General features: G+C 45.1%; 1 protein-coding gene across 1 annotated transcript in view; it reads left to right on the top strand.

The window, feature by feature from the left end:
- Positions 1–1,333: 1,333 nt before the first annotated feature.
- SYT16 (synaptotagmin 16) overlaps positions 1,334–18,354 on the top strand; it is a 76,984-nt gene continuing 59,963 nt past the window's right edge. The window contains exons 1-2 of the mRNA XM_075104146.1: positions 1,334–1,554; positions 14,704–14,877. The gene's annotated coding sequence lies outside the window, so the exon portion shown is untranslated. The remainder of the gene's footprint in view (positions 1,555–14,703; positions 14,878–18,354) is intronic.

The raw sequence follows: 18,354 nt of genomic DNA, 5'->3' as shown, positions 1-18,354 counted from the left end.
TGGTATAGGCAAGATACTGCTGATGGCTGATTAGAGCCAACTTACAAATTGCTCCAGGCAGTGGGGCCAGAAGCCCTTTTGGTTGTGAGCAGCCAGGTCTGCAAGCCCCTGCTGAGTGGGAGTATACTCCCCTCCTTCCCCCTGTTTTTCTGTCCACCTTCCCCACGCTCTCTCGTGTTTTGAGCATTGTGAGTAGCTGGGTTCCAGTGTGTGATTTTTATTTTACAGCCTTTCCATGTTGTTTTTGAGGAGCATCAGATATTCTAGAAGACGGAAACAAAATTTTGCAGTCATTAATAAATTGCTGGGAAAAGCTCCAGTTTTACTGGAGAGAGACCTTTTGCAGGCAGAGACAGGGGGGGTGGATTTACCCTGAATGCTGGGGACAAATAACTCTTCTACTGGGAATCAAGTCTACATCCAAAGTGAACATTCAAAGCATCAGTTGTGTGCATAGTGAAAACAGGATGTGATCCCACAGTAAGTATCATAGAGCATTCCTTAAAATATACATTAAGGTTAAAAAAGAGAAAAAACAGGAGTTGAAGGCCATTCTCTCCTTTTTTTTTTTTTCAAATGAAGAGGGACTTTATGAGATGGTCTCCAAGATGAAATCTCCAACTGTTCATGGGTGTGTAGTAGGTATATAACCTGGTTTGCATTAGGATCGGTGCTGTGTTTACACCTTTTGCTCTAAGAACAGTTTTTACCTCTGCGTGTACAAACCCCATCAGCAAGCAGAGAGCTGCTGGTGCAGCTTTGCTCTCCCAGCCTGGGAGCCCACAGTAATGGAGCAAGGCCCGGCCAGAGAGTGGGCAGAGCCATTCACGGAAGAAATGACTGGCTGAGGCCTGACAAATGCAAGGGGTACACTATTCCCTGGAGATGAAACACTTTGGTTTTGACTAAATGCCCATTGTGATCCTTACTTTACTTTTTCACTGCAAATCTGTGGGATTCCAGTGTGGAAAAGGTACATTTCTGAAGTGGACACAAAGTATTTATGACCAGTGTATGAATTTAAGCCAAGTAATAAATTATATCTTTGTATAGGAGAGAAAAAATCACCTACAACTTCATGATAAATGAATGGCAAATTTTTTTTAGGCAAATCTGTCAGTAAGATAATTGTTTGAATACAGACCTAGCACTCGTAAGGTGAGAGCAGTAGGAAAGCTACAGGTGAGGCAGTAGTTTTTAAACACACCCTGTCGGAAGCAGCATAGGCTACTTTATCTTGTTTCTCTGGCTAGCATTCCTTTGGTGGCTGTCACATGTTTACCAAGCAGCAGCCTTCCTTCTTCCTTGGGACATTAAGTCAAGCAGCACATGCAGAGAAAAGAGTGACAGCATGAGCACAACTGCTGTTTTTGAAACTCAGGACTGTGCTTCTCTTCAGCTTTGCCCAGCTTGTGTGAACACCGCAGGTCTCGAAGATTTAGCAACCTGTCCCAGGGAGAAAACTTTGGAATGTGTTACTTGTGAGAAAAAGTGTTCTTGGGAAATTTCATTACTGGTTTGGCTTGTTTTGCTGCTTTATGTAAGTGCGATTAGGTAAGTCTAATGTTTTGAATGATTTGTGGCTATTTCTTGGTGTGAAGATAGCTTTCCTAGTTTGTTACTTTAGTGACAATTACAGTTTAAAAAGCAAGACCTGTGTAACCAACACTTGTTACTCGGGATTTGCATGCTTCTTTGGTTTTCTTGAAATACAGAGGTCTTGGAAATGGCAAATAATGGAATAGGAGTTAGCCTTTTCTTCTGTTTTCTGCTTTGACATTGTGCTGTTTCCTGCTGGCATTTCAGATTTTACTGTAAAGCAGTAGTAAGACCATAATTCTAGATCCATAATGAGTAACACAAGTGCAGAGTATTTGCATTCCTGTTAAGCAGAGGGCACATCTGATCACTGTGCAAGGGAAGCCATGGATCTATTTGTGACTGAGGTAGGTTTAAAAAAGGACCTAAATGTAGCATGATGGCTGTGGGAGAAAATAGCTGAAAAACTCCAAATAAAGTAGTGAGTAGACTCCATAGCTTGGCTCAGGGTGTCTGAAAACATCCAAGGAACATGCTGCACTTTATTCTTGTGGTCCTTGATGTCAAGTGTTTTGCAGAGTGTGTGTGTGGATGTTTGCTCATGTGGGCTGGACTGGAGCATCAGAACTGCAGAAGCCCTGGAAATTTGGAGACACACTAAAATAGATTCCACATTGTATCTGTTTTGGCTAACAGTCGCCTCTATCTGCCTCCCCCCTTCTCACTGTTGTTCTGGCTCTGAAGTGGCTTGGCTCTCCATTTGTCCCTGAGAACAGTCCGACGTCACAGCTTTTGCTTGAAAGAAACTCCGGGTGGATGCTTTGAGACTTGTTAACGCAAATTAATCCTCCAAGGCAGCCTTGTGGTTGCTTTCATCTGGAGGGGGCCCTTCTCACAGGTTTTGTAGTGCTGGGATCCTGCCCTGCATATGGCTTTTTCAAAGGAATTATGGAGGGTGTCTTGCATCATCGACATTTGTTTTCTCTGAGATCATTCCTGCTCCCCATTAGAGCTTTTGATTTTCATGCTTTTGATTTTTCCATGCCCTGTAGAGACAGATATTTTGGGCATAAGTCCCAGGATCCATCTTTGATTCAGTTTAGCTGAACTGAGATTAAGCAAAGCTGAGGAGCACCTGGAATAGAAAGAAGGTGTGATATAGGGAAGAATAAGGTGGGAAAGCACAGGTAGGGAGCCAGCTGGTGTTCTGGCCATTAAAACCAGCTCTGGTTCCTTCTTCCTTATGTCTGTGGGACTTCATTGCTTTTCCTTTACCACAGAGCCCTTCGTTACCTGAGCGATGACTTCAGTTCATGCCCTTCTCCGTGCAGCCCTGGTAACAAGTTAACTGGTTTGTTACACTAATGTGGACAGAGAAACGTTTATGGTGACATGGTGGAAGGTGGCAGTACTTGCTAAGCTCTTTACTCTGTTAAATACATAACTCTAGAAACCACTGGCATTTTTTCCCCCAAGCATTAGTTTTAATGGCTTTTGTTGTTGCTAGAACATATTTTCCCAGGGCGTAGGTCACTTGGTCGATACCAGAGGCCTAGAAATCTTCCACTGTATGCTCTTTCTTTGAAACCACACCCTGCTTTATGAGCAGCCTTCTTCCGCTTCAGGGCTCCCTTTTAAATACCAACAATTCCTCCACCCCGCTCCTCAAGAGCAGGAGCCTGAGCTTGCTAGCTAGCCCAGGTCCCAGGGAGCTGGGTGCTGGCGCAGCATCTCCTGTGCAGATCTCCTCCATACCAGGACAAAAACATCTAAAAGTCCCCCCAACCAGTTGTGGCAATACCATGAGTTAATCTGGCAGCAAGCAACATGTGTGGAATGAAACTCAGTGTAGGGCCTGTGGGTTTTATGTTCAGAGAGGCCTGGATTAGTGTCCTCTGAGATGCCGTAAAGAATGACCCAGGAGGAGGAGGAGGGCCTGAATGCCAGGCTTGACTCTGCTGTTCAAATGCCCTGATTCCCTGGCAGTTGCCCGGAAAGGTCATAGTCAGGGCCATCTTAGGTGATGTATCGCTGAGGGTTGTTAGATGGTAATTGGTGGCTCCTCATGGACATGAATCTCATCACCACCAAACAGAACTTCTTGTCTTGGCAGCAGCGCGACTGTAGGAAATTCTTTACCTGTCTGCTGTTTGTGCCTCTTTTTGTGGCCCCTTGGTTGTGCTAAATGGCAGACTGATCATCTGTCTTTGTGGCTGGGCTTAAATGCAGGGGCTGGAAACGTTTAGTGGAGCTGTAGAAAGGTTGGTCTTGTTTCTACATTAAAAAAAAATTATTGGTTATGCTTTTGAGGCAAAATTAGCCACCAAAGCTGCCCTTTTAGCATTGCCAATTATAAGTTTTAGAATAAAGCACAAGTTCTGTGGTGCAGTTTGACAGTGGTCCCCAGTCTAGGAAGGTCGAGAGATACACTCTTGTCCCGTTTTTTCTTTTTGATCAGCAGTTTGCCACTGCTGTTACGTGGATGCGTTTAATGGGAGCTGAAAAAGGGACAGAGTGGATTGAGAAGGCTCAAAATGCATAGCACCAGGCCTGTAGGGAGCGTACGTTACCAATATTGGAAAATTTATTTTTCTTTCAAAGGTCAGGAGTTGAGGCATGGGCCCTGCAAGGGTCCTGCTGCCTGCCAGCAGCTCTCAGCAGGCAGCCAGGCTCCTCGCTGCCTGTCCTCTCTGCAGCCTGCCAGGCATGTGCTGAGTGCAGGCGTGGAGCTGCTGTGCAGATAGCAAGCACATCGTGGCCTCTTGCTGCCCCCTCATCTCCTTCAGTAGCTGTCAGGAGATGTTTGTGGCCTACAAGGAGCCAACAAATAACGGGTCAAAGAGGAGCAGGGCTGTGTTTGAAGGGTGCCCTCTTTCCGCGGGCACATGGCCTGCTCTTTGCAGATGGGAAATCGTCTAAGTATTAAGAGATTTGGTTTGATTAGCTGAAATCTCCTGTTGGCAGCACATTTCCAGTCCCTGGAGCAATGGAGATCAGACAGGTTGCCAAGGCAACGCACAGCCTTCAGCGAGAGGTTTACAGCTGCATCGTCCTTGGTCAATTGATGGAGTAGGGTTTATTTAGGTCTTTGGAAAAAAAAAAGAAAAAAGGCTGCTGTCCAGCCTTTTTGCTGTGGTGAGTCATTCTGCCTTGGGTCAAATCGGTGGAACTAAGAACAAGGTTTTGTGGATGAGAAAATAAGTACATGAGAGCATAAAGATCCCAATTAGACTCCTCTTGGAAGAGGTGACAGCACTTCAGTTCTGAGTGGAGACAACTTACTCTTTGTTATCCCCCCAAATAAGAGAGAAGCAGCAACTGAGATCCTCCTTTCTCCTCCTTCTCCTCCCCTTTCCTCTCTCTCCCAAATGTAAAATACTTATTTTTGTTTGGTAGAAGACTTTGTGCTCACTGTTGAATTCTTGACCCATACCAGGGGTCCTTCCAGTTTGACCTTCTGTCACTGCTTTGCTTGTTGCTCTCCGTTCCCTCCTCTGTGCAGAAGCCTTGATAAATACAGCTTATATAAGTTTTCATTTCATTACATCATTCCTCCTTTTGCACTACCTGGGAGATGAAAAGCTCATTATGTCACCACTGTGAATACCACTGCGGCAGTGGTGGCATGCTGAAAGTCATGCTGTCGTTGCCCGATCATTGATCTGAACTCGAAGTCAGGGAGTCTGTTGGGACACGGGCATCTCTCACTATGACTGTTCCCTGGTTTTGCTGAGGTAACAGGGTTGCACCAGCAGTGTGCAGAGGTTTCTCCGAGATTTTGGAACGCACCTGATTCAATGTTCTCATTTGCACAGGCAAGGAGGGAAATGCCATTGTGCTGAATGAAAGGCCTTCACTTGCTAAATTAGTAAAGATCTCTCTGAAGTAATTCTAGCAGTGACAGGAGAGACATGCTACAAGACTAACAAGACCATACCTCGTGAGCTGAAGGTGGTATATGGGAGAGTGTATGTATCAGAGTGCCCTTTTTGGTTTCTCTTGCTGTTGAGATAAATGTGAGTTGTGCTCAGCAGTAGTTATCTTGTTAACGCAGGAAGAAATCATTGCGCAAGCAAGAATTACGGAGCAGTCACCTCGTGGTGAAACATGGGGAGCCAGCCTGGCATTTTCTGAACATGCAGGCGCTCCTGTTCTCCTGTGAGTGTGTACCTCAGCTGGTGTCATGTAGCATGGGGAGAAGGGAAGGAATTAAATAAACCTAGCCGCTGCTTGCTGAGAGACAAATTCAGACCTCTGTCAGAAAACCAAGGCATGGCCTTTGTAGACAGCAGTTTGTATGTGAGAGGGAGAGATTAAAAAGGGTGGAGGAGCCTTTAAAAGTTTACATTGGCATCCCTACTTATCTACCCTTTTTGAGAGGATGGCAGTTGATAGATGTGTCACTGTGATGATGCGCAGTTATCTTCTTTCCCTGTCTCCAAATACTGCATTAGTGATACCATGGTAACAAAGAAGTTGTCTTTAAAGAAAAGAAAAAAAAAAAGGAAAGCGTGACTTCAGTGTTCAAGAAAGGTGGCAGACTGACAGCCCTCGTCTTCCCTTTCTACCAGCTATGACAAAATGTATCCGATTATGAACCCTGTGTTGTACTGTGACTGAAAACAAGCCTGGGACATAAGCAAAGACAAACCTACTACAGTAAGAGCAGGCTGAGAATATTCTAAGGAAACATGCTCTTGTCAGACAATTAAATTCTGTTTAAATTATAACTTTTTCTAAGAAATACATCCTCTTGAAAAAACTTACGTAGACCTGAGTTGTGTCCTTATTCAGGATGGACTTTCTCTCTGAGCAGAGCGTGGTGATGGTGAGAGAAGCGAGCTGTCCCTTGCTTCTGCGGTAGGTTTTCTGGAGGTCAGTCAAAGGACACATGGAAGGGGCAAGTTCAAGTCTCTGTCCTGCTTGATTCAGACTTGCATTTGAGTACAGGTCTCATCTCTAACATGAGAGCCCTAAACAGCAAGTGACTGGCTTTTAGGGTAGGGACTAGCTTCTTTCTTTCATTTGATCTAATCCGGATTGTATAGATAGCTATCACTACAGCCTTTTTCTTGCTTTCCTACATCTTAGGTGAAAGCTTTGACGACCAAGTTGGTCCCCTCATTGCTTTGTGTGATGGCTGTTTTTACGCTAGAAAATAGTTCCAGCATGCAAAACTGAGAATTTGAGCATAGCTCGGAGATTAGGGTGCGTTGAGATAAAGAAGAAATGGCAGAGAAAAAACTCGAGTGTAAGAGTTTCAGAGATTGTGGACTGGGAAAGTAATTTTCTGCCCAGTTCTAATTTTTCTTCACTGGTCTGGTGGAGGAGTGAGACAAACAGTTGTGAAGGCTGGGGTTTTCACTTTGATTGTCTCAGCTGTTGGCCCAACTCTGAGAACAATCCCAGCAGGGACTGGTAGTGGTACAGGAGGGACAAGGCCTGGAAGGGTACCATGAGGTTCCTTGCGCTGTCCCTGTTAAACCTCTTCAGCGCTGACATGGAGGGGACCAGCTTTCAGTTTGTGAATGGCAATTCAAGTGCTGCGCTGCTCAAATTCTCAGTCTCCCTGGCCCTGTCAGCATCAATGAATTTTAAATACCATGCTGAATTGGAGCCTTTTCTAAGATTATTACTAAGATTGACAATTAGTCTCCAAATCACCCTTTAGAGGCCTAGGTTACTTGAGTCACTTCTGTTAGACAGCATGAATGGTCCCCTGTCCATTAGGACACACTTCTGTTCCCTTGTTTCATCCATATCTGTGGTGTGTGTACTTACAGGTGGAGGAACATGGGAAGAGCCAGAACTTTTCTGGCTGCAGAACACCAGGCATCACAATTTGCAAACACTGTACTTGCTGTTGACTTGCACTAGTGCTCCACAGTTGTTTGAAACAAATCTAGCAAAACTAATACTTCATCTTTTCTAATTGGAAAATGCCTTCTGTTGAAGGCAGAGTATTTCACAGAGCTGTATCTGCTTAGCTACAGACATCGTCAGGAGCATTGCTTAAGGCCGGAGTGAGATTTCTGCTGCTGGGAAAACAGTGCTGCCACAGGGTTGTATATAGCAAGCTATATAGCAGCCTTTGTAAGGTGGAAGATCCAGTCTCGGGGAAAGCCTTGAACTTCAGCCTCCTCGTTGGCTTTTGACTCTCACAGGTGAGCTGCTGGATGCTCTGAGATTTGCCATCCCCGTTTTTACATCCTGGTCATTTGTCCACAACACATAGTCAGTGAAGTCCAGACAGCATCCGGAGAACTTGAGTCTCAGTCTGCCCTTTTTGAGCCTCAGTGAACAGCTTGAAAAATCAGGTGGACCAGTGCTGGCGCTACTGCTGGCCCCAAAACAGGCTGGACAGTGAGCCAAGATCAGCCTAAAGGGTAGAGGGTGCCCTGCTCTAGTTGTTCACCTGGGACAAGGTACTGGGAAAAGGAAAATGTGGGTTTAAGGAAGAATTTATCTCAGGCTTTCCACTTCTTAGGTGAGTGCCCTTCCTTACTGCCACCATCTCCATGTCTCCTGTTGTGCCTGATGTGCCTTCCCTTGAACTCAGTGTTGCCAGGAGGCACCTCTACTGGATTGCCTCCCTGAGAAGAATCAAGATTTGGGGGCAGAAGTGGTCCTGTGGCCTTCAGGTGACTCAAGGTGACTGAGGAGATGCCTGAAGGCCCACAGTTGTTCCTATGGTGTCATCTGTAGGAAGGTGCTGTAGATGTTCTGTTGGGGAGCCTCAGCCTTGGGATGAAAAGTGAGGTATTTCTAGGCACTGAAGTGCCTGTGTAGTTGGATGGGATTTTTCCTGATTGTTCTTTTGGGCCTAACTTCCACTGCTCTGGGTTGTGTCTGTGCTGTGGCTCCCCTCCCACAGAGCAGTTGTGTTAGTGTTTCCCTGCTTCATGGAGTTGCTGGGGGAATAACCGCATTGAACCACACTGCAAGGTGTTTGGGTACTGGGGTTACGTGGGTCATAGAAGAAAGGGAGATGAAGTTGCTGTACTGTCTCTGAGACCTTTGAAATTGCACGTCTATGTCGTATGCCATAAGGGCGCCTTAAATCTTTAAAGGTGACCTGCAAACACATCAGCAATGGCTACGAATGGACCCATTCTTCCATCCTTTGATCAGTAAAATTTTGCAGTCAAAGTTAACCGAAGCATAGTCAGGTCAAAAGTGTCAGTCCTTCATATTTCTTATATAAAAGGACTGGCGAGCTTCCTCATTCTTGCTATCTCTAAATCAGCACATAAAAATAAAGTGTGTGAAACTGAACCTCAACGCAGGGCAAGTCCTCCTGCCTTGGGTGGGAATTTCACCCTTCTGCTACAGCGCTGATTGCGTTTCTGATAATGTATTTGTGGATCACCTTGAGGAGAAGAGGAGGAGTTATACAACTGTTCCCTCACGGTGCTGTTAGGAAGGGTCGGGCTTTGTCTCCTTTGAAATAGATATCGGGAGAGAGCTGCAATCCTGTGAAAACACACATTTATTTCTGAAGTGTTTGTGTATTGTGTATGTGGTGCACATGAATAGAATTGCCACCTGTCCGAGGTTGATAACGATGATCTGGGGAGCAGTGGTCATGCGCTCCTTATTCTAGCAGTTTGCTGTATGAAGAATTGGTGCCTACAGCTTCTCTTGGCCTGAATTTACGAAATACTGCATGCAATGTGTTGCTTTACCCTTTGTGGCTCTTTCTGAGCTTGCATAGATATGGATTCGTTAGAGGTTTTGCTAGAATGGAAACAGTGTTAGCTGTGGCTCATGAAAACCATTTACCTTTTTTCTGTCTTGCTCTCTCGGTGCCATATATGTATTCCCAAAGGAATAGGGTAACTAATGGGATCTTTCTATTTCCTTTATAAACTTGGCTTCAGCTTGTAAGTAGGCAAAGTGGCAAGATCCTGATACCCATGTACTTTGGGCACTGAGTAGAGGAAGTGACTGAGAAACCTTCTTGTTGTTTCCATTGCACCCAGCAGGGAACTTGTCCTTGCAGTGGGGCTTCTGTCATCGTTTCGCCCCACATAATTTTTACAGAATCACAGAATTGTAGGGGTTGGAAGGGACCTCTGAAGATCATCTTGTCCAACCCCCCTCTCTTGAGCAGGCACACCCAGAGCAGGGGGCACAGGAACGCGTCCAGACGGGCTGTGAATGTCTCCAGGGAAGGGACTTCACACCCTCCCTGGGCAGCCTGTGCCACTGCTCTGGGACCTGCACAGGGAAGGGGTTTTTCCTCATATTCAGATGGAAATTGCTGTGTTCCAACTTGTGCCCATCGCCCCTTGGCCTGTCGTTGGGCACCACTGAAAAGAGCCTAGTCCCATAGTCCTGACATCCTTCAGTAGTTGCTGAGCCTTGCTAAGCACAAGGCTTGTTATAGATGGACTCCTGTGCTTTGCTGTGCTGTGACACTGCTGATAGGGATGAGGACATGTAGGTATGCAAGTAGGTGGAAACTTTCTAATACATCATAATAGTAATAATAATAACATGCATTTCTAGTGCCTTGCAGCTTTCGCTAGAACTTCTGCCCACGCATCAGCCTACTTGGTTCACAATGCAGTGTGCATGCTAGACAATTAGTGGTTGATAATGAAAAATGTCATGGGAACCAGCAGGAAAATCATAGCTTACTCCAATTATATAATGAAATGTAATTAGCACAGACAGTAAAACAGACAATTTATGGTTTTTTTTGTAATTAAAAAGTACCAGTAAACATTCTTTTTGCAGGAAGCTTGGTATCAAATGGAATTAAAGAGCTAGTGTCTGGAATAGGATTTTATGCAAAATTTAACTCTTGCAAAGCTGAATGGATTAAGGTTTTATTATCTGCAGACTTCCCAAGTGAATCTATTGTGGCACTTCTTCTATTCATTCTCCTGCTCCTAGTCTGTCTGGAGAGGCCAAATCTCCTAGACAGTTCCTGTGAAACCTGCTACAAGCCAAATACCCAGCTGGATTCAATGCATGTAATGGTGTGGCCAATACTTCCTCCTTCTCTTCCAGACAGACTGTCCCCTGAAGTCATCTTGTAGTGTGGAGGAAGCCCTGAGGGAGAGATTGGAGGAGGAACAGAATCGTCATGTCTTGTGCTCCCTGTGTCCTCTGTCAGATGTCTTCTGTTGATCTCACTGCTATCTCTCATCTCCTCTTTTCTGGCTTGGGGCCCTTCACACTGCACCCCTTGTTCTTAAGCAGCGTGCGCGAAGGAGTATGTGCAGTTATGCATGCCCTCAACTTGCCAGGAGCACAAACACTGTTTCTTGGCTTGTGCTCTCACCGGGGGCAACAGAGTGTGTGGACCCATTGTGGCATTGCACAAAGGCATCTATGGCATTAATTTCTTAGCCTAAAAATGGGTAAGTGATCTGGGAGAGTCCTGGCTGAATGGACTGTTCGTGTCCCAAAGCACATGGTAGCCAGGTCCTTCCCTGGTCTTGGGTGCCCAGGGTTTGAACCAAAAGTTAAATGCCTTGCTATGTCTCCTCTTCTTGTGCTCAGGTACAGCCTGTCATCTACTGAAGTAAGGCTGGTCATTTTACTTGTGTGATTAAGTACGTTTTACTGTGTTTAATCACTCTGTGAGTAAAAATGTATTTTTATATCATAATTTATATTTATATCATAAAGTAAATACTGTGGTACTCCAGCGATGCTGTAACACAAGTGACATGTGTGTATTTCTGCTGCTCTTCCTCCTCAACACCCTCCCAGGCCCAGACCTCCCACCACAAGCCACAACAGAACTCTGCTCCAAATCAGTTTTACAATAATTTGCCAGGCATAGTCTTAGCCTAGAGTTTCCAGTCTGCAGAGAAAGTCATTCAGCTGAGGGTTGAGAGGAGAGCTGGGCCACGTGGTCAGAACTGAATCCAGGTGCAGCATGTTTTCCTCTTCATGATGGAGGAGCAGAGCACCAGCATGCCTCCCATCACAGAGGGATATGAGCTTTCAGCTGGAGCCATGTGCACAAACTGTGATGTTTCTACCCACGTATGTGAGACAGTGCTCAGGTGCAAAATCACAGCCCTGTCTCAGAGACTCTGTGGCACAAACCTCTACTATCTGGCAGGGATAAAATCGGGGAGAGAAGAGGAAACCTCTGCTTAAAGCTGTGGGACAGGATGCATGAGCTCCTTTGCCTTGTGCTGCAGAAGTCCCAGCCACCTCCTCACAGCTGGGCACACCGTCTTTAGGAGAGGGACTCTGTGGTTTGCTGCGGGAGCCGCCTGTGCAGGAGGCGTCAGTTCCTGCCAGAGCCGTGGTGGTCCTTCTGGGCACCTTTCCTCTTTGCTTGGTGCCTACAGTGAAAGGAGGGATGGTGCGGGGACCTCAGCCCTTGTTCGTAGCTGACTAATAGTCTTTGCTGTTCAGGATGTATGGGGAGGGGTCTGTGCAGTCCCTTCCTACCTGTGTTTCTAAAACCTTGGCCTCTGTGTGGACAGTGTTTGGCTTTGAAAGCTTCCTCCTAGAAGTTGCTGCTGGGCCTTTTGTGAGCTCTGGCAGGAGGTGCCTTTTACATCTCTGCCCCAAGTTTTAGGGGAAACGTGAAGGGTTGTACCAAGTCCCATGCCACTGCACTATTACTTTCTTGTTCCTCTGTAGCTGACCAGGAAACAAGAATAGATGGGGGATAATGCTGTTGTGCCTGTCTGAGATCCGTTAGAGCAAATGGATAGCGGCTGATAATTTGTCTCCAAACTTCCTTTCAGGATGCCTGGCCTAGTCAAGGGTCTGCCTTTTCCTCTGGGATTTTGTAAGGTACCGTGCAGGTCTGCTGGAGAAAGGGGCACTTTAAGGATTTCTGCAGCTCGGGGTCACGTAGCATATCGGAGCATGTGTTGGACAATTTGTGTTTAGAAGTATCAGTGGCTTGCTTGTGCCCTGTCTGGGAAGGGGAGACCCTGGCATCTCCTTGGGGTCAGAGCTGAGATTTTATAAAAGGACTTAATAAATAGTAACAGCATGTGTCCTTGCCACCCCCCTACATCACACCCTCTGCAATGAAATCTCTCACTTAAAGCCTTCAAAACATGATTGTCACTTTGCTACATACCTCCTCCAACTTCAGACATGCATATGCATGCATGTAGGCTTGCACACGTGCATGTGAGCTTGTGTGCACAGGTGTGTGCATGCACATACACACACGCACACTGTGTGCTGAAATGTGGTGATCCCAAGTGTTTTATATTTAAGGTAGAGCATAATCCTTCTTCCTGCCTATGCTATGCTCAAGGAAAGGAGGAGGCTGTGATGGGACCCAGCCAGGCTCTCCTCTATATTCTGGGTTATGGCTACTTTGATTTATACTCGGCTCCTTTGATTTATACTTGGCTCCTGCAGCCACTTAATTGTGACTTCAGCAGCTGAAAATAGCCAGAGTAGATGTATCACTTAGCCACTCTCACGTCCCCAGCCCTGCTCCCTGGGTTGAGGTGTGAGGGGAAGATAGGGCCACTAGTTGCTGCCAAATTATTCAGGGAAGCTGTGGCACCAAATTTCAGTGCTGGCAGGGAGACCCACTGTCTTCATGGACTCTGCTTAGTGCTGGTGTGGCACAAGGGAGAAAGAAGTAATCGCCAGAGAAGTGACTGCCCATGCAGAAGAGAGCAATGGAAGTGTAGACTTGATCTTGTCGTCATTTAAGCTGCTGTAATTCAGTGCGTATTTCTGTTCCTTCCTTAGGCTGAAGTGAGCAAGGTCAGAGCCACCTCTGGAGTTCATGCAACCCATATTCCTCTGGGTTCAGTCCCAAACACTCGCCAGTTTTGCATGTGGGCTGCTGCTATGCATTGGTGATTTTTGTTTCCAATTGAGGCACATTGGCTTGTATTAATTTAGGGGTTTTTTTAATCCCATAGATCATAGTCCTACTGTGAGCTATCAAGACTGTAACTGGAGACAGTGTAGCTCTTCTAGCCTAAGTCTTTTGCTGAGTCAAGTCTTATAAACTCCCAGTGGGATGTTTTACATCCTTTCTTCCTGCTCATCTCATCTGTGAGCTGCAGCTTTGCAGTCACAGGCATCCCTGGTGAGCCACTGATGCTGCTGATGTTTCATTTTTATGGGGTCTTTGACTTGAATTGAACAACTGAACTTCACCCCTTCCTGGTGAAGTAATTACCAGAATAAGAAGCCAATTTAAATTTTTCTCTCTTTTTTTTTTTTTTTGTAGATGGCAATTACAGTTTTCAATGTGTGTGCCCTTGCCATTCACATCGGATGATGTATGCAGTGCTTGTCCCTTGTTTTGGCATTTTGATATGTGTGAGAGAGGTGAAATGGCTTTAAAAGCTTTTTGCTGGCGCCTGCGGTTTGTTGCAGACCCAGTGGTAGAGGCAGAACATGACAAATTGAAATAAGACTGTTTCTCTACAGTTTGACATAGGGATGTTGATGTATAGGACTAGGTTGTCAGCCGGTGCAAAACCACTGTGCTCATTTCATGTGGCCAAACCTGACACCAGAAGAGCTAAACTGAATTACCTGTGCTGGAGGCTGGTCTTTTGCAGCAAAGGATGGTAATTGTATAGTATAGTAATATAATTCTTACTTAAGGGTAAAGTAACAGCTGAATGAGGATCATAGGCTAGACATTAACCTGGTTCTTAGTAAATGTAATGAAGCTAGTGAGTACCGTTATGGTGTAATCTGGTGGTTTTAGAGAAAATACACAAATTGTAAAAGAGGTGTTGGGGCCTTTCGCCACAGCCTTCCCTGAGATTTACCACAAGCCGTGCAGAAATGGTTTTTGACCAACTGCCCTTTCTTGGCCAGATCCTTGTTGTGATATAGATGGAGATTGTCTCTCTTGAAGCTGGTAGAATCCTGCATTGATATGAAAGTTTATTAAAGTTTATTAGAGTCTTTCCTGTGTTGGAGGTCATCATTTGACAGAAATTAAGACCTTAATTGGAACCAGGTCTGGTGTTTAATGTACCCTGTTGTCAGTGTCCTCAGTAGACTGGCCCAACGCAGATGTTGGACTTGCATTAAATGGATACAAGTTCTGCTGAATTTTATCACTATTTCTTCTGGGGAAAGGATGGAGAAGCAGAGCCATGGATACAGATGTGGTTAAACCACATCCTTCTCTGGGCAGTTTTCCTCACTTACGCTGATGTTTTCTTTCCGACTTTCTGTTCCTAGTTACTCCTGAGGCTGTTAGTTTTTTGTCTGCAGTTGGAGTCTTCATTATCCTCCCTGCAGTCCACTTCATCAGCAAGAAGCTCTGCTTTGAAAAGACCGGTGGGCTCCCATGCCTGGAAAAACAAGGGAGAGGAAAACACTACAAAGAAAAGTCCTGAGTTCATGAGGGCCTTGGTAAGTATCACAGTATTATACCACCTTTGATGTACAGAATCTTCCTGAGGCTTTGATTGCAGGGAGGACAGAGATAGACCCATTTGCTGTGTCTCGGGTTATTTGTGTGGAAAACAGTAGGGTTTTGGATAGACTATAGTAACCTCCAGAACTTGATCAAATGGATATGAAATTGCTACCATTATCTTTGTTGTCTGGAATAATCTCTTGAAAAATGGAGGGCAACACTGGGGAAAAGGCACAGTCCCCACTCTGTCTGTTGTGGGAGTGTTTTGTTAATCCAGTGAAGAGCAAAATGTGAGCAATTGTGAATAACAACACTGCCTTTCGCTCACAAAGGATATGCCTGTCCTGGTTTTCTTGTAGTAGCTATTACATGCTCTTTCATGTCTGGAAACTTTAGGTCTTGGACAAACCTATGAATCCTGGAATCAAAATAACTGGGAGTTTTATGTGTTACAAAAATAACATTTTAAAGATTCTCAGCCATCAAAAATGCATCCATTCTGGTAATGGTGGTAACTGAGAATTTGGTAATTTCATCATATACTTGTTTGGAAATTTGTATGTCATAAGTGTATAATCGTAGAAATAATCAGCAAAGAAGAGGCCTCAAAAGCCTCCCAGTTAAAAAGTCTGCTTCTCAGTGGTTCAGTTTTAGAGCTACTTGCAGAAGGGCACAATCACAAAGCGTGGAGCCCCTGGAGGTTTTTATGTTGTACATTTTCCTTGTACACTGAGTAGAGCACGGCTGTTGCAAAGGGCATGATCTGGTTATGCCTTAACAGTCCAGGATTTATGGACAGGTGAAGGCTTGGACGCCACATGTAATAGGAAGTCAGTGGGACAGACTGCTTCTTGCTAAGTGCATTAGTGTGCCAGGGACAGGCACCAAAAAGTTACAAGTACAAATGGTACTTGAAATTATTCCCACCCAAGCCCCCCCCTCCATTGAAAGTCCTAACTTTAATGTTCCTAAACAAAGACTATAAGTTTTTTTAAATAAGTTTTCTTCGTTGATATTATTTTTAAGTCTTTCTTCCCTTCTTTTCGCCTCCCATCAAGTGGTGTAAAAATGTGGTTTTTATTTCGGTTTTTAAGATGACACATCTCCCAGGAGTGTGTGGGTGTTGACATTCTATGGAGCTGTCACAGGCTATCATGTAAACATGTATTTGCAATGCTTTTTAAAATGTGAATTATTAATAAACAGGGTGGCTTGCTTTTTTTGTTTTGTTCCTTCCAAATTTTGAAGGACAAAAAATTGCTTCCCAGCTGACACACTCAAAGGCAATTTTCATTTCAGACTAAATCTTATGTGTCTGAGTAATAAACCTTTGAAAACATGGGTTTATAATGGAAACACTAATTCAAATTTAACTACAGCTGTGCCGTACAAGCAAAATACCACACACATTAATGAGGTGCTAAATCTGATACAGCAGAGGAATGTGCTGTAATCATTAATTACAATGGAAGCTTAAAGTTGGAGCCTGCTTTTTCCGTTCAAACAAAATCATCTTGGCGAGCTGGAGCTAAGAGCTATTTAAAAATATCATCTCTATATTTAGTTTAAATTTTACTGTAGCATTTTGATACTTGTAAGGCCAATATGGAATATGCGTGTAGGAAATGGTAATGCTTTTAAAGGACAGCAGCATGAGAGAATAGATTAAACCCTGGGCTAACATAGCATGTCATATGGTGAATGCAGAAACCTGGAGCCTCAGCTTGGGCTGGGAAGCCAGGAAAGGCTGTTTCTAGCGTGGCAGTTTCCTGGTGAGGGACTTCTCCCAAGAGGAGTGTTGACAAGCAAATTTGTTTCAAATTTGGAATCTGACTCTGCTGGGTAGAAAGGAGCAGGATGGGAGCGTTTCTAATGTGTAACTTGCTGGTTAGCTTTCACCCTTCCTCTTAACTTCTTCTGGTGAGCTGTTTTTGTTACAAGGAGATCCTGATTCTAAAGACTCTGCTGTTCTTTAACATATAACCCACTAATGATTATTATTACCAGTTCTAAGTTCTCAAATTGGGGAAATCTTTTTGCTTCTCCACATCTCATGGCTTAGATGGGTGTACTCTTTGCTGGGTAAAAAACTGGCTGGATGGCTGAGCCCAGAGAGTTGTGGTGAATGGAGCTCAATCCAGTTGGTGGCTGGTCACAAGCGGGGTTCCCCAGGGCTCAGTGTTGGGGCCAGTCTTGTTTAATATTTTGATCAATGATCTGGATGAGGGCACTGAATGCACCCTTAGTAAGTTTGCACATGACACCAAACTGGGCAGGAGTATTGATCTGCTCAAGGGTAGGGAGGCTCTGCAGAGGGATCTGGACAGGCTGGATCAATGGGCCAAGGTCAACTGTATGAGGCTCAACAAGGCTAAGTGCCAGGTCCTGCACGTGGGTCACAACAACCCCATGCAACGCTACAGGCTTGGGGAGGAGTGGCTGGAGAGCTGCCTGGCAGAGAGGGACCTGGGGGTGCTGGTCGACAGCTGGCTGAACATGAGCCAGCAGTGTGCCCAGGTGGCCAAGGAGGCCAACAGCATCCTGGTTTGTATCAGCAATAGCGTGGGCAGCAGTAGTAGGGAAGTGATTGCCCTCCTGTACTTGGCACTGGTGAGGCCACACCTTGAATGCTGTGTTCAGTTTGGGCCCCTCAGGACAAGAAAGACATGGAGGTGCTGGAGCGTGTCCAGAGAAGGGCAACGAAGCTGGTGAAGGGTCTGGAGAACAAGTCTTAAGAGGAGCGGCTGAGGGACCTGGGGTTGTTTAGCCTGGAGAAAAGGAGGCTGAGGGGAGACCTTTTTGCTCTCTACAGCTACCTGAAAGGGGGTTGTAGTGAGGTGGGTGTTGGTCTCTTCTCCCAAGTTACTAGTGATAGGACAAGAGGAAATGGCTTCAAGCTGCATCAGGCGAAGTTTAGATTGGATATTAGGAAAAATGTCTTCACTGAAAGAGTGTTGAGGCATTGGAACAGGCTGCCCAGAGAGGTGGTGGAGTCACCATCCATGGAGGTGTTCAAAAAACATGTAGATGTGGCACCTGGGGACATGATTTAGGAGGCCTGGGGGTGTTGGGTTGGCTGTTGACTCGATGATCTTAGATGTCTTTTCTGGTCTTAATGATTCTGTGATTCTATCTGGTATTAAGACTGGTTAGAATATATCTGTCTCCTATGACTATCACCTTTATACCTATCTAAATAGGAGAAAGCATTTTGCTTTTTGATCCCTCTGGCATGGCTATAACATCTGCAATAGGATAAAACCCTATTTGCAACAGCGTAGGTAAATGAAGGCTGTAGCCTGAGAAGGCGTGTATGGGTTCAGTGCATGAGATGTTTCTCTTGTCCTTGGATCTAGTTGAGTTTTGAGTTATCTACTGATAAAAAAGAGTTGGTACAGAAACATAAGCAAATGTCTATTTTGCATTTGGCAGGTGCACAGGCTGATGTTCAGAAAATGTACTGTAAAGTA

This window comes from Phalacrocorax aristotelis, chromosome 9, assembly GCF_949628215.1.
Source record: "Phalacrocorax aristotelis chromosome 9, bGulAri2.1, whole genome shotgun sequence".
Classification (NCBI taxonomy): domain Eukaryota; kingdom Metazoa; phylum Chordata; class Aves; order Suliformes; family Phalacrocoracidae; genus Phalacrocorax; species Phalacrocorax aristotelis.
Note: the sequence above shows the minus strand (reverse complement) of the source record. Positions and strands in the feature narration are given on the sequence as shown.